The sequence below is a fragment of the Rhodnius prolixus genome, unplaced genomic scaffold, assembly GCF_049639745.1.
Source record: "Rhodnius prolixus isolate KJV_2025 unplaced genomic scaffold, Rpr scaffold_8, whole genome shotgun sequence".
Classification (NCBI taxonomy): domain Eukaryota; kingdom Metazoa; phylum Arthropoda; class Insecta; order Hemiptera; family Reduviidae; genus Rhodnius; species Rhodnius prolixus.
Genome location: NW_027411593.1, coordinates 16,466,365 through 16,482,985, shown reverse-complemented (window position 1 = coordinate 16,482,985; position 16,621 = coordinate 16,466,365). Strand labels below are relative to the sequence as shown.

The 16,621-nt window shown below is 34.8% G+C and overlaps 1 protein-coding gene across 6 annotated transcripts in view; it reads right to left on the bottom strand.

Moving 5' to 3' along the window:
* LOC141450939 (zinc finger protein basonuclin-2-like) overlaps positions 1–16,621 on the bottom strand; it is a 368,549-nt gene that overhangs the window by 11,477 nt on the left and 340,451 nt on the right. The window lies entirely within an intron of this gene.

Sequence of the window (16,621 nt, the reverse complement as noted above, 5' to 3'; positions counted from 1 at the left end):
TTAGTCTTCACCCACTTCGGAACCCCAAAACAGGGCTCTGGGCCAACGAAGTGCCCCGCACGCAGTGCCTTCTTCCCGAGCCAATAAATCTGCCGCTTCGTTTCCCTTATGACCTGAATGACCAGGTACCCAAACCTTATTATGACCTTATTATGGTCACTTCCGAAAGATATAATAATAATTCTTTAAAAAAAACAATAAATTAATTATAAAAGGCAAGATATTAAAATATCTCTCTTCCCTCTTTGGATGGCCAAAGGGTAAAGGGAAGATATGCTCCAGGTACCTCGGCTCCATACTACTTCCCAATGGAAGCTGTAAAAGATGTAGCGAGGGAGGAGAAGGTGCCATCCGAGCAAGAGAGGTTAAGTGATGAGACGGCGCTAATCACCAAGCTGAAGATTATTATTATTGAATTATTGAAATCACTGAGATTAAATATTTCAATTAAAAACTAATTATTAAATATTAATCAAGTCGATTCATATTTTTTAAAAGAGTAAAAGTAACAGTTTGACTTGAAAAACCAGAAATGTTGAATTATTCTCACAGTGTGAAAGTGCAACTAGACAACTTGATCATAATTCCGGGGTCGTCTCCCTTGACACCGGGCAATCATTTCTTCTCTAGAAGTGGGAAACATAAAATCACTGGCCCAGAACTAATCATTTAATTGATTAAGTAATAGAAGAATTATTTTGTAGAGAAGGTATACTTATACACTTTAATTATTTTACTTCTTAAAGAAATGAAGAAAATATCATACAATATAAACACAGAATGAATGAAGAAGAATTGATTTCGAAACCAAAGTGTGTCTATAAATGATCGAGTTAGCATCAGTTACAAACATGAAATTAGTGGCTCGAAGGTTGTGTTTATTTATTTTTTTACACAAAGTCCAAGGTTTATTTCTAACTATTCAGAACAAGTTAATAAAGTATAATTAAAAATAAAAATATGTTAAAGAGAGCAAACATCTTTATTAACAGAAGTTTATTTCATTTTCGCAAGATTTATTATTTTTTTAAAGCAATTTATCGAATACGAAAACAATTATTTAGGCAAAAATATTGCATCATCCAAAATAGGAATCAAAATTTTTCTAATTGGAAAACTTGGGAAATGACATATAACGTTCTAGCTAAATGTATTTTGTTTCCTACTTGACCAGATCTTGTGGACTTCTTACAATGTTTCGTAGTCATGTAGTTAATTGATTGAAACGAAGCTGGGTGCACTGCTTAACCCTAGAGAAGCCTTATATTAAAAAAAAAAAATTATTCAGGTTTTATTTTGCAGGAAACCACACTGCAAACACGATGATTCTCCAATTCTTTCATAAGTAAACGTTTTTTCTAAGGACATCTGAATAGCAAAGACCTAAATAACTTTTTCAATTCATGGCATAAATACATTGAAAATAGTTTTAACAAATGACTTGTAAAGATTTCAAAATGTATGCTTAAATGATCTTATAGTTTATTCTTAACACCGAGTTATTTATTTATTTATTTTTATTTTTTTTTTTAAATTTTTTTCAAGCCATGTTTACTCTCCGGCGGGGATCCTGTCCACCTGTCCTGAACAGCAATCCTCTTCCTTGTACAGATCTGGTGCGCTACCTTGGGCTCTTTATAGACAAACGACACACGTGGAACCCACACACTAGACATAAAAGACAAGCAATGACGAAACGTGCTAAACTGCTCTACAGACTACTTGGACGACGCTCCAAATTGCCCATAGAACCCAAACGCTTAATATACAACACTATTCTCAAACCTATGTGGACTTACGGGACTAGAGCTGTGGGGTTCAGCCAAACCTACAAACATACGGACTGTACAAACATTTCAGTCAAAACTCCTCCGACAGATAGCTGACGCTCCTTTCTACGGTGACTAACCTCACTCATCACAACGACCTCAACATTCCCTTCATAGACCAACTCGCCAAGACTAAATACCAAAAGTTCCATACTGCTCTCTCGACTTGCTCTAATCCTCTTGTACTGTCTCTTGCCTCCTCTGACATCCCTAATACTCCTCGCGGACTGAATCGCCACTGGCCCTGCGACTTCCTTGTAGGCTGAAGACCTAAATTATTACTCTCCTCTCTCCTCCTCGTATCTCCTCCTCACACTCTCCTCCTCACATTCCCCTCTCTCCTATAGAGAGTGCTATCGCTGGGTAGTTTCTCTCCTCCTCTCTCCTCCTCTCTCCTCCCGCACCAGTTCATCACTCTCTCCATATTTACTGACTGTATACAACTGTATGCAGTTTGTAAATTACAAAATAAATAAATAAAAAAAAATTGTTCAAAACTAAGAGAGAAAGATGTTCTCGATAAAAGTTATAGGATGAACTAGCCCATATATTATATATAATTAGTTTACGGAGTTTCATGGGAATCGATGGAGCCATTTTCAAGGATAGCATAAAAAATTAAAGATTTGTTTTGTAAAGTGGTAGTTTCTTTCGGTGGTCCTAGTTTGACCAGAACCTTATTATGGTACCAGAGGAAATGTCTAATTTCAACTTTCTGGGTTTATTTTTTAGTTACGGTGGAGATTCAAACTAATTTTTAAATTTTTGAGACTGAGCGGACTTTAAAACGAATATTTGTAGTGTAAACTCAAAATATAGAATCTACTCTATTACATTAGAATACAGAAGACTAAAAGAGAGTTAAAATAAGATTGAAATTGGCAATAATCTTTATCCTTTCTCTAGAATGGATCAGTGCAGCGATTAGATGAATATTATTTAACCGTTTTAGAGATAAAAGTACATGAAATTTAAATCTAAAAATTAGAGAAAGTATTTTCGAGTAAATCTACCCTGTAAAGCGGTACTTGCTGTTGAAGATATTCTATGAACTCAGAATTTGAACTGAAAGAGATCCTTACAGACTCAGATGAACTATGGTTAGCGCAGAGCTCAAACCATAAAAAATACAAACTTTTGAATTTATCAAATCGGGTAGATTTTTATGGAAAGATACGTAAAAGTCCTTGTCTTTTCAAAATTTTAAATTAATAACCGACAGACTGTTAATAACGCGATCCCACCAGCGACAGACAAAAAGGAAATGAATCCTCATATAATATCCTTTTTCCTTTTTTTTTTTGTAAAGATTGTTAATACAAACGCCCTTTGTTCTTCATTTTCTATAAGGAGCACTGATTCCTTTCTGTCACCCCTCTCTTGGTTGTAACACAGTCACGGAAGCCACACTACTAAAGCTTAGTTCTTTTGTCTTCTTCTTCTTCTTCCTCCATAAGGTTGTTTTCGAAGACAGTCTATTGTATATAAGAGGATATAACACACCAGAAATGACATCTGCTCTGTTTAGTTCATCCTTATTAGTCGATTGAAAACATAGAACGGTCGAGTAAAATGAATCTCTCACCCCAGTTGATTGTTATACTACCCGTCTTCCTACTTAAAATCTTTACCACAGCCATTATTATTGTATTATAGTTCACATAAATATTGACAACATGTGTGTATACACCAGAATAGAGTGTGGTGTCTTCTTCTACACACACATACTTTCAAACAAACAAAAAACCCGGCTCACCTCTTGTCTAATAATCTTCTGCTAAGTTACCTACATTATAACTTAACATTAGTAATAGTTTAGTAAACTATAGAAGTGAATGCGGTTTTTATAGTTTGTGGTTTTTAGTTTTCTTTACTTTTTTTCAGTTTAATTATTGTTTTATGCTGTACCGTTTCTAGTTATGTTTCCTGGCCGCAGATTTATTATACCACATAGTGGACCGCGGTCAGACAATCTGTCCATCCAAAATACAATATATACATGTCTTGCTAAGTAGTGGAAAGACATTGTTATACTTCTTTTTAACTTCAATAAAGACTATTTAAACAAAGAAAAATACAATAAAATCTTATTTCCGTTTTTGTTATTCTTTCTAATAATAATAATAATAATTAGGTAATTATATATTATTATAAATGCCAAATTTAAAAAATAAAAACTTTGTATTAGTCATAGTATTGAATGTAAGAAGTATTATTACTTGCTACTTTAATATTTGTTTTCGTAAAAAGAAACAGGCGAAATAGTCGGTTAGAAAATTACATGTCTAACATTACATAGCTTTTAGACTTCAGCGCATATCATGAAAAGACAATGTCTCATACAAATAACTTCCTGGGCAAGAATCTTCCTATTACTGTTCACTAGAATAAGGAAATATACAGGTATTTCCTAGCAGAAACTTTACTATTGTACAGTATTGATTGTGGATTAAAAGATTAATCAAAATTTATTCTGTGAAACCCTAAGTTTTTTTAATCCAATTCTTGGTGATACTAAGAAACAAACAACTACCGGGAGCAGAATTTAAGTCGTGTGTGTATATCAGATTTTTTTTTTTTTCAGGCGCATCAACATCTGAGATTATTAGCGCCCTGGAGCTTATTTTTTAGTGCACTGCCAGCCTCCAGGACAACACTGTTCATCACTGGACAGTAATCTATAAGAAGTTTCTAGGAAGAACAAAAATATATAAGGGCCAGCAGCTGGATTCGATCCCGGATTTCCGCGTTGGAATCCTGGTATAGCTAACCTCTGATTGCTAAACTTTCTACAAAGGGAATAAATGATCTTCATCTTTATGTATATTGATTAGCATTGATTGAAGGTGTGTTGTTAATTACAAAGTTTATTTCTATATCATCATCATTAATTATGTCTTGATGAGTAAGAGGACTGCGGCGATGAGTGCAAAAGGGTCTGGGCGAGAGCCTGCCTGGAGCCGTCGCTGGTGGCAGATCTTGGTTGTAGTGTTGTAGTAGCAAATTCTGCTAGGGCAGGGGTCGGCAACCCGCGGCTCGCGAGCCGCATGCGACTCTTTTATCCAAATTTTGTGGCTCTTCAGCCTGTACAAAATATGTTGTATATTTCAATTTTATTGAAACAAATGAAAGTTTCATTTATTAAAGTAAAGATATTTTCTCAAAAAGAATTTTAAATGTGATAGGTTAGTAATTTGAATAGAATTATATTAAAATACAGTACATAATATATAGGACTGCCGCCATTTTCATTCAAACACAGGTTTAGTTATTATTTATTTGTTTGCAATTTGTGAAAATAAATATATAAAAGATTTAAATGTTATTGAAATATCATAAAATAATAATTTGTGAATACAAATGATCTACAGAGTTCTTTACACTATCATCCTTGCGGCTCTTGGTAAGATTTATTAAAATTATTTAAGGAGAAATGGCTCTCTACTTAAAATAAGTTGCCGGCCCCTGTCCTAGGGCTTAGGATCGACTGACTCTTATCAGTAATTCAGTATAAACACTGAAGATAAACTAGTCGCTGCTAAGTCGATATCTTAAAATAAAAAATAAGACTTAAATTGACAATAGCTTCATTTCGTTCTTCTAACTACATATACATTAGTTTTGAGACAGTTCTGGGGAAGAAGCAAACAGGCTCCGCTCTAGGCTTCAATATATCTTGATTTTTATGAACTATATAATGCATCTGTTATACATAAAGTTAATATGTTTTGAAGTTACCAGTTTTAATAAATGTAAAAACAATAATAATACAAAAAGGGAAAGGATTAGTTATGCGGTTAGCGTATTGTACCCCTACGCGGAGATCCCGGGTTCGAATCCAGCTGCTGGCCCTAAGATTTTCTCTTTCTAGAAGCTTCTTACAGCTCACTATCCGATGATATACAATGTTATCTATCTGTATCGAGAGAGCACTGTCCGGAAAGGCCGACAGTGCACGGAAGAAAGCTCCGGGCGCCAATAACCTTCGATATTGACGCGCCTTAAACTATAAAAAAAAAAAACTATGGCCAGTCAGATTTTCTTCTTTTTTTTTTTCTTTTTCCACTTATTATTTACATAATTCTTTTCCAAAATAAGAATGTAGTTTTCTAATTTTGAAAACTTGACAGGATATAAAACTCTGTAATTCCAAAACGCGGATTATTTGTCAGTGTAAATCTTTTCATTCAGGAATTAAGTTATTTCAGTCGTATAACCAGCAATTATTGCAATTAAAACTTTTATAAAACCATTTTAATTATTCTTAAAGTATTAAACTACGTTTAATGTAACCCTAAATTAAACAGTACGAAGTAGAAATCAATGAAAGATCTATTGCTTATTAAAATAATCATTGATAATTCAAGTAAGTTATCTCAGGTGCAGTAGTTACTGTTGGTCAAAAACAAAAATACAACAAAAAGAAAAATTGTAAGGCATTATAATAAATAGACGGGATGATACTGTATGCTGTATCTAGCCTAAGGCTATGAAGGACCTGTGGTACACACAAACTAACGTCCCTACCCTTCTTCGTAGTCTAGATCTCTTCTAGAGAGCGCCAGTAAAGTTAGAAAGACATACATTTCATGGTTTATTAGAGAACATAAAAAGCTTGCATTCTGTTTATTATGTGTGTAAGCAATATAGCCGTGACTAATTCAAAATTGTTTCACTTTTTAGCTGGGTTCGAGGGGAGGGAGGCCCTCTCCTACCAGAACTAAGCGGATCAGGCGTCTCAAATGACGAGATAGAGATAGAGAGAGAACCCCACAGAACTGCAGGTCACTTCAGATTTGATCATTAAGGTAGTAGACCAGGGTGATTCGGATCACAAAAAAAAATGTGAATAAAAAATTTAATAAAAAGAATCCTGCGAAGAATAAAGCTTTTTGCAGAGTTATTTCCGTCAAAAAGCGCCAATCAGATTGTACTGTCATCTTCAGGTTACATTGTAGGCTACTGCCAACTTCAGTCGTCATATGACAAAACAACTTCTAGGCTGAAAGCTTGGCAAAAAAGTAAATAAATTAAACATTTTGACTGAAATTGGCATCAATCTTTTTCTTTTTTGATTAATGAATCAGTCGCCAATAAAAAATGAACAACACTTCACAATATAAGACGAGCGCCAAACGGTAAAGACCAGAAGATGGCCTAGTCCTTAGGTTGAAAGTTTGGCAAAATGAATAATAAATTATGACTGAAATTGGCAATAAACTTCCTTTTGGTTTATTTTAAAGTTATTATTGTTATATAAGAATAAGGTTATTAAACCTTTTTCTTAAATAATATAATAATTATAATTATAGTAATGAAAACAGAAAACAATTTTTGAAGATAATTGTTTAGGGTGCGTGGTGAGGTGCTTGGGAGATTTTGGTTTGTAAGGATTAGATCCTAAAAAAATTAGTACGTTAGGTTTAGGCCAAAACTTCTATCCGGTATTCCGTAGTAATAAAATTGTTTTATAAATCGTTATAGTTAGTGAGAGATTGCAGCTAAGAGGAGAGTTCGTGAGTTTAAATAAGAGTCTAAGAACCCACTCATACCCAAGCATTTGACGGTGTCCACAAATGAGATATAAATGTTGAACTTTATATTAGTGCCCTTTTTTTCATTAATTTTAATTTACCAACCTTTGCACCAATGTTTTTGAGCAAAATGGCTCTTTACGTAAGACATTTTGAGAATCTGAATCATCTCAAAAGAAAAGATGAGTCTGTTAAAAGATTGTGGATTATTGGATGCACAATATGGATGTATCACGATAATAGTGGGCCTAAAATATTTTTGTTGAAGTATTTCGGCCCTTGTCTATTTCTTTCGTCATTATTTCATCGAATTTTACTTGATAACCTTTAATGCACTACTTTAGGGTACAGAACTTAATTTTGGATGAGTGAATTGTGAGTTAGAAAGAGTCACGAGTTGTAACGACTGAGTACTGAATTTTTTTCAATTCTTTGTTTTTACGACAAAAAAACTTACCTACTCACTAACTTACTCACACATAGATACTACAGGTGTTCGTGAGAGGTACATGTGACTATAAGACTTCAATGTCTCCAGATATATATATTACCCAAAACTTTCTAGCAGACATCACCAAGAACCAAAATGGCCGTCCATATCACCTGGGAAACTAAAAGTCTAATGATGGGAAGTACACGAGAACTGTAAGAAGGACAAAATTATCCATCTTCTAAGATATGAAACCACCTCCACGGCCAGTAACACTTTAATGAGACTTCGTATTCTCTCCAAACAACCTTAGCAGGAGTAGAAGACGAAGAAGAAGTAGTAGAATTTAATGAGAAGAGTAGAGTAGGAAATGGTGCTTATCGCCTTCCCACCGTCTACACAATCAAACCAACTTCTCTACTGCCATGTAAGATGCTGTCTTCTAGAAAAAAAAAATGAGATAGAGAGTCCAGAAGGAAGAAGGAGAGCCTTAAAAAAGGACAATGCCTCAACCCGCCATCTGTATCTAATCTGCCTACATATTTATCTACATCTTGGATCCGTTACACAATTCATTTAACTGCTAATACTTTTTGTTTTTCTGTTTTTTGCTTCGATGTGAGGCACATCTTCCTCTTTCATTTCTATTTATTTGTTTTTCCTGTTGGACCACAAGTCATATTACAGCCAGAGTAAACTTTCGCCATTTTCTTGTTCAGCAAGTTTCCCATCAAAGTTTATTATGCAATTAAATTGGAAATGAAATTTGACCACTATTAATTCGCTGGATCTTGACATGAAGTCTGTCACTAATGCGGTAATTTCTAGAATCCGAACTAGTAGCAGGAGATGGAGCATGGATACAGATAGTAGGATCTTTTGCAGGAGCATTAGAAGCTGCTTCTCCAGCACTTTTACTACCAACTGATACGATTTAGTAAGAGAGTTGCAATTACTTAATATTTTACTGATGCAATCAGCTCTCTACCTAATTTAATATTGACTAGATAGAACAGACATTTATCTGATACAGTAAATTCCATTCTCCATCATTTGCAAGTAGAATAATGTCGTACTGTTTAAAGTTAAGACAGACACTTTCAGTTTTTATTACCTGTAAAATTTATTGCATTGTTTGCAAGAAAACTGCAGAAATATCACCTATATTGCACTGGTTACAGAATATTAATATTCACAGCACTTATTACAGTATTCTGCAATATCCAACATAATTTGTAATTTAGTTATTTTCCGTCAAGAATCGTTCTGCTATAAGTTATTTCTGTAATTTGAGGAACATAATTTCTGCTTCTGATTTCATCCAGTGCTCTAAAGAATGAAGCATGATGACAACTTGGCAAAAACAAAAAAAATCGGTTTGTACATCAGGCATATTAAAATATAATCTATTGTCGATACTTCTAAATAGCATTATTTTTTGAGCCATTCACTTCACAAATAGATTAACTCAACTTTTTGAAATATCTTAAATTTAGGTGTGAAAGCACTTGGTTCAGTCATAGCTTTTATATTTATAATAAATTTCTCAAAAAATAAAGATGTAACACCATTAAATGGCGAAGTTTTTTTGGGGTCATGGAATAATAAATAATTTATTTCAGAAGCCATTTTGATTAACTCCCCGTCCTCTAATGTAAATTGTTGCAATAATTCAAATAAAATTCAGTAGCAGCCACCAAATGATAACGGTAAATTTATTTGAATTTATATTATAATCGGAATTTTAAAAAACAATGTTCATTATTTCATCGTATTTCTTCATGTAGCGAGTTTATATTATAATAATATAAAACTGGAATTGAAAATCTAAATATTCGCAAATATACAGAATGAATTTAGTGCTTTATCACTTTCAACCTCATAGTAACCTTGCAATTTAGTAATTTTCCAAAAAAATAAAATATAAAGAGACACTGAATGTGTCAATGATTATCTTGAAGGTAACTCATTTCCTCTTAAATTCTAAACAGAAGACAGAGGTGCTTGCTGGATATTATACTAGAAGATAAACATTATACATTACATAACAATAATACCGAGGGGGGTAAATTATAGAGGTCTCCGAGCATAATGTACGACTGGCAGGTAAGTATTAGCTGGAAGGAGGTGATAGAAACCGCAAAGCTCATCTTTGGTGGAATCAAGTAAGGGGAAGGAGAAAAAAAAAAAATGCAAACCGCAGAATAGTAACATCAATTTTCTAAAAACTTATTACTAGCCTGTCTAGTACAGGGGGAACAGTAGATTTGTACGTCTCTATGGAGATAGAAGCTGCGTGAATATATGCTAATAAAAGGGAGTCTAGAGAAAAACATACGCATATGAAACAGATGGGTGCAAATAATTACTAGAAGATAGTTACATATTTATCTAATTTGCATATAAAAATATTACGACCGCTTAAATAAATAAAAAAGTCAAACTGTCTATTCCCCTTTTTTTAAATTATTAATTTTTATTTATAATACTCATTAATATTTCTCCCTCTTTCTGTTTCCAAGATTTTTAGTAAATTTTCTTTATTTTCAATAGTAAGTGAAGAGAACCCTGGGTACAGAAGGGTTCTCGGTATAAAGTTAGTACGTCAAGTGGGCACAGTACAAATAGAAGTTAAATTCAAAATTTGTGCCCTTTTTTGTCAGAAAATTTAAAGAGAAAAATTCATATATTTTTTTCTGAACATTTTGCCTGTGCCGGATTTACAGTGATCATCTGAGATTGGTACTCTGGAAAGAAAAAGAAAATTGGACAACCTCTTATAACGCTTTTGACTCGTCTCCACACTATCACGAATGAATATATTTTTTTTATCTGCCATTGTAGCCTGATAGAGTGGTTAGAAAAGCTAAATCAGTGGAAATAGTAAAGTTATCTCTTAATTGTTGTTCATTCTTTTTGGTGACTGATTCATAGTTTCAATAGGATGAAAAAATAATTGCCATTTCAGTCTTAATAGATTTATTCTGCCGAGCTTTCGACCTAGGGACTAGGTCATCTTCAGGGCTAGTTTACAAAGTAATATTTTACATCATTAAAGGGTTGATGTGTATTCTGTCTTGTCTGTTCACGGACTGAGTGTGATCGGTCTAAGTGTGATATGTGTTAGGTTTTTCCAAAAAAACTCTCGACGGCCATAACCGTCATTTGCTCATCATGTCATTTTTTCTCTTTCCAGAGCAAATGACGGCTATGACTGTCGTGATTGCTATAACGCATTTGCTTTACTAATTCAATAATTAACAAGTGTATGCGTTAGTACACTTCGTACTAACGCTGTACTTTTTTTTATTAATTAAAATGTGCACGACGGCTATAGACGTCGTTTGCCTACATATCAACAAAGATCGGACGGCTATAGCCGTCAATTGCGGCAACGGGTTAAGGATACTCCTCTAAAAAAGTAAGGTACCTACATGCCCCGTTTCTTTTTTAGAGTTTATGTACGGAGAAAGAAACACCAATCTAACTTATGACGGATTATATGATTATGAGAGCGCTAGGTTGAAGAACTTTGGTCAGGATAGATAGACGGTGAAGGCGCTTAGGTTTTATCCCCAAAAAAGATGTCATTCGATTTGTTCAGACTACTGTAAATCTTAAGTGGGCTCTGGCTTGGGAAGACGGACGAGATTTTCAACAAAGAGGCACGTTGCTCCATTTTTTTTGGTTTCTTTTGGCTATATTTTAGGGCCAAAAGAAGCCTTGGATGGCCTAGGATTATCAAGTTTAAATTATAGAAACTTAAGAAAAAATAAAGCGAGATTTTTATTAAAACCTCTGAAGTGGTGCCCCTTCTTTAAGTTAGTTCCAGTTTCGGTACCATATTTTGCAAACTATACCTACAAAATCATTGCCAACCAAGCATTGTCACGTCAGATTTCAATTCCAGTAAAAGAACTAATATTATTTAGAAAAGCCATCTTAAAACTATATTTCCAGCTAGCAAACAATGAAAACTAGGTAGAATAGTTGGCGAAAACAGAATTGCTTACTTAGATAATTGGCTTGAGATTAATCTGGTCCATCTAATCGGTACAAGTCTTCAGTTCTCCTATTAAATGAGATATGACATAACCGTATCAGCGGATAGTTAGATTGTCGGTGTATTTATAGAGCGAAACCAAAAACCGTTCTGACGTAACACTCTGTGATTGTGTTGGAGAATATGGGAACATACTTTTCCTATTTCTTTTCTTTTTTTTAAAGACAAAAACAGAATGGAGAAGAAAGTAATTAACATATTTATGAGAAGGTAAATTGGGCATCCAGCACTGTTTTTTATTCTGTAGAAATATCTTGAAAAGTCTAGAATTCTCATACAAGTATTTGGCTTTTCTGATTATTAAGCTTTCAAACAAAATCAAGAAATCATAAGTGCGCCATTTCACTGCACCGACTTTTTTTTTGGGGGGGGGGATTTTCTCAGAATTGGGTCCAACGACTTTTGTTTAAACTGGATGCTTGAAAAAATTAGTGTTGAAGCCAAATTGTTAGCCTGGGATATTCCCCGCAAATTTCCGCCATTGATTCTTAAGCGAGCGTTAATGTTAGCATGGTTTCATTTTAAATATACAGTCATCCCTCGCTACTTCGCGGTTCATTTATCTTGGCCTCAGTACATTGCGGATTGTTCAAAAATTCAAAATTGAGGAATTATGGCGCGAAAGTTGCCCGCCGCACGCCAGCAGAAGGCAGGATAAGATAAGATAAGATGGTAGACGGGACGGGACCTATGCCCCATGGCACTGCAGCCACAAAAGACTTATTGTGCCAGCCCCTTCTTAGTTCTAGTAAGCGAACCCTCCCCTCCTAAAGAGGTTGAGGACCTTCCCTACTAGTTCTTTTTGCGCTACTATCTCCTTCGGCCTCAACGTTCCAAAGGTTTCATAGCGCAAACGTTCGATTGCAACGCAATCGAACAACAGGTGAGAGGCCGTTTCCTCCTCTTCCTGACATAATCTGCACAGCGGCTCCGAGCTGATAAGCCCCACCCTGCACAGATGCTTTTTAAACCTACCGTGCCCCGTGAATAGGCCTGTAATCAGAGTAATCTTATTTCTGCCCAAACACAGGGTCTCTTTGGATCTTTGCTTACACAGCCAAGGCATCAAGGTCTTGCTGTGTTTAACCCCAGGACACATCACCCAGTCCTTTTCATGCTCCCTCCAGATCCAATCTCTGAGAGCCGCACGAACCGAACCCCTGGTGATCCCCAGGACAGGCTCTGGACCGATGAAAGGAGTGTTAGCTCCATTCCTGGCCAGATAATCAGCTTTTTCATTCCCTTTAATACCCACATGGCCCGGCACCCATTCCAACCGAACTTTGTTGTGCCGCGCCAGTAGATCTAGGGCCTTCCTGCATTCCCAAACCAGGGAAGAGATCATTCTGAAGGATACAAGAGCCTTCAGTGCAGCCTGGCTGTCCGAAAAGATACGAATCTCCCTATTTCTAGGTTCCAAGAAGGCAGGAAGTGCCCACACAATTCAAAATCTAAATAAAAGAGTTCTAAAAACATATTTACAGTATGTACACTTTAGTTACATCTACGTATGGCTATACACACACGTATCATATTAATATCATTTATACATTATTTTATGCATGTTATTTATACTATTAATATTTTATTTACACGTTTGAAACTATTCTTTAATGTTCTAACGATAACATATGCACTTATATGATTTCATATACACTTATTGATATTATACATACACTAAAAATGTACGTATGTTAAAAATGAGAGGGTGACTTCTACTTCGCGGTTTTTCACTTATCGCGGTCGGTTCTGGTCCCTATTAACCGCGATAACTGAGGGATGACTGTAAGGTTAGATCTGCAGAATTGGAATCATATCGTTGATATTTAGCTGTCGTAGGATTTTTTTTTAGAAATACTGACCGGTTTCGGATTTCTTCCTTCAGAAGTAGATATCAGATTCTTAATCAGAAGTAGATTAAACATTTTGTTGTAAAGACTTCGTTTTATGTTTTCGTCTCGATTAGTCAGTAAGTGTAGTGCGAGACGGAAACCTAAGTAAAACCGAAATCTCTACACCAAACTAATTAATTTACTTCTGACGGTGGATGAATGTCTGCATCCGGTCAGGTGTACAATGAACATGTGTGCTATGACCAATAAAAAACAACGATTCTTTTAAAGCTAGATATAAAAGTGTTTCTGCATATTTGCGATGTATATCTTTACAAAGATGTTAAGAATGTTAAATTGGCAACAACATATACGATAAGATGACAAGGATGATGTTGAAGATGAACAGGATTTGGAAAGAGGAGTTTAATCAATAAATGCTAATATAAATATATGCACCCTATTTTAATATTTAATTAACTCAACCACATAACCAATAAAATCAGCAAAAGTCGGCTGGAAGGTGAGTTAAAAAAAAAAACTGGATGTCAAAAGTTTTGTTTGTCCGAACGTTTAAATTACAGAAAATTACTGGATGAACGGCCTTGTTGGTTTCAAGGTAAAGGGGCTGATTTTAAGGGTTGTAAAAGGAAAACTGTAAAATGAGGATGAAGGGTTATGGGTATTGTGCCCTAGAGCGACCGTAGAAACAAGATCATCATTTACCCCTTTTACTCCCTTGTATGTACAGCCCTTAATGGCTGATACAATTATCTAACATTCCCAAAGGGGTGAAATAGGGTTGCTTTTTGTAGAAAACATGAGGACGTGTCCAACAACTCCGTTCTCTCTGTAGATAACCAATAACGTATAACTTGTTCAGTTCCAGAACCTCTTAACCGCAACCATACAAATTCAATTATTATGAACGTGACATAAACAGAAACAAAATGTACGTATATTTACACGTAATGTTGCAAGAGAAAAGAACCAATAGGATAGTTAGTATTGATTACTTTGCTTTAATAATAGTAAATTTATAGGGCAAAATTAATAATAAATCTATTTTACTATATTTTAGAGCAGTGGTTCCCAACCTTTTTTATGACCAAGGACCATTTTAATATTTTTGTTGTTAGCAGGGACCACAAGGTTCAATATCACAATAAACTAATTTTAGATTTTGAAAATAAACTTCAATTAACATTGTGATTATGTCTTCAGTTATATTAATGTGCTTTTTGAGCTTGAATTTTCTTAACAAAATGGGTAATCCTGGGATTGGTGATATTACTCAGAGCTAAACGCACATCATCATTTGGTTTTAGTCGATTCCTGGACTCTAAGCTCGCTCGACGTCGCGCTCACCGTGCCGTGGCCGCATACGAAGCCGCATGTCAAATAAATATATTATTATTTTAAAAATGTTTCGCGGACCATATTTTAGTTCTAGCGGACCACCTGATGGTCCGCTGACCACAGGTTGGGAACCACTGTTTTAGAGGATATCCGTACCACATTTGAAGCAAAGTTTCCAAAGATAACCATTTTCAAAACAAAACCAAAAAAAAGCCTGTTTCACTAATATGATTTTCAATTTCATGTTTTCACACCCTAAATATCCTTTTTAATGTGACCAGAGTTCTAAAAAAAAAAAGATTTTTACATATTTGTTTGTGTAACAAACCGGATAACTCACAAATAAAACCATTTGACAATTTGAAAATTTGAATCAGTACCAGCGTAGAGCCTAGCTAATTTCACAAAATCAATTCTTCAATTTTCTCTTTTTTTATTTTGATTATTTAAACGGTTCCAAAAATTATCTTCAATAAGTTGTACGTTCATTGTATTCAACATCTTTTATTCGACACAATTTAAAAAAAAAAAAAACGCTATTTGAGGCAGTTCTGTAAATGGAAATGAGGTTAAATTTGTCTCTAAAGTTTCATTTAGGTTTAATGGCACAGCTTCATCATCTGTGTAATATTAATAGCAATTAAATACTGCAAGAAAAGATTCAAATTTGGGTAAAACCAATTTAGCGGTGTGTGGATCGTATCTTCACAGGATCAACAAAAGGTCCTCTCTCCTCTTTGCGTAGATTGCAATGAGGAGGAGGATTTCAAACATATAATAATGATATGTCCACGCTATGTAGTAATAGAAAGGAAACGAATGTTTGACGACTTATACAGGTATTCACGATAGATGCACCATTTCGCTACGAGGACATAATATTCTCCACCAACATCTATGTGCTTAAATCTGTAGCAGAGCTAGCAAAGAAATATGAATGTATTTAAAAAGTTATAGCCGATTAGAATGAATGGAAGAAAATGATTAGAGAAGGATTACGTGATTTTAATTTTGGTTAGGCTATAAGGATGGCAGGAATATAGAGTACTGATCCATCCATTAGTTGTAAGGTTTATGTAAATAGTTGTATATAGTACAGCAGGGGTGAGCAACCTTTTTAATCAATGGGCCAATTTAAATTTAAATTTTTTTTGGGGGGGCCGCACATAGATTAACTCTTACTAATAATTTACGAAACGTCCGTATTGCATGTTTGAACAAGTCACCGACAAGTGTGTATCTCGTCACAAAAAAATCGCGCAGACGCGGCGCGTTCGTATTGCATGTTTAAAAACGTCGTCGACAAGTAACTCGCCATAAAAAAATATTTCGGATTAGTATGTACTACCATTTTATTATAATTAATTTTATAACAATATATTGATGGGAGAAAGTCGATAAAATAAATTCAGTTTTAGAAATGCTTGGCGGGCCGCGTGTTGCTCATCCCTGTAGTAGAGGGATGAATGAGTGAAGTGAATGTATATCTATAAGTAAGAATGGAGAGTGATATTCTAGTGATAAGCACCTAGACGATGCTGGCTGTATGGCGGAAGCCAACGCCAAAAAACGAG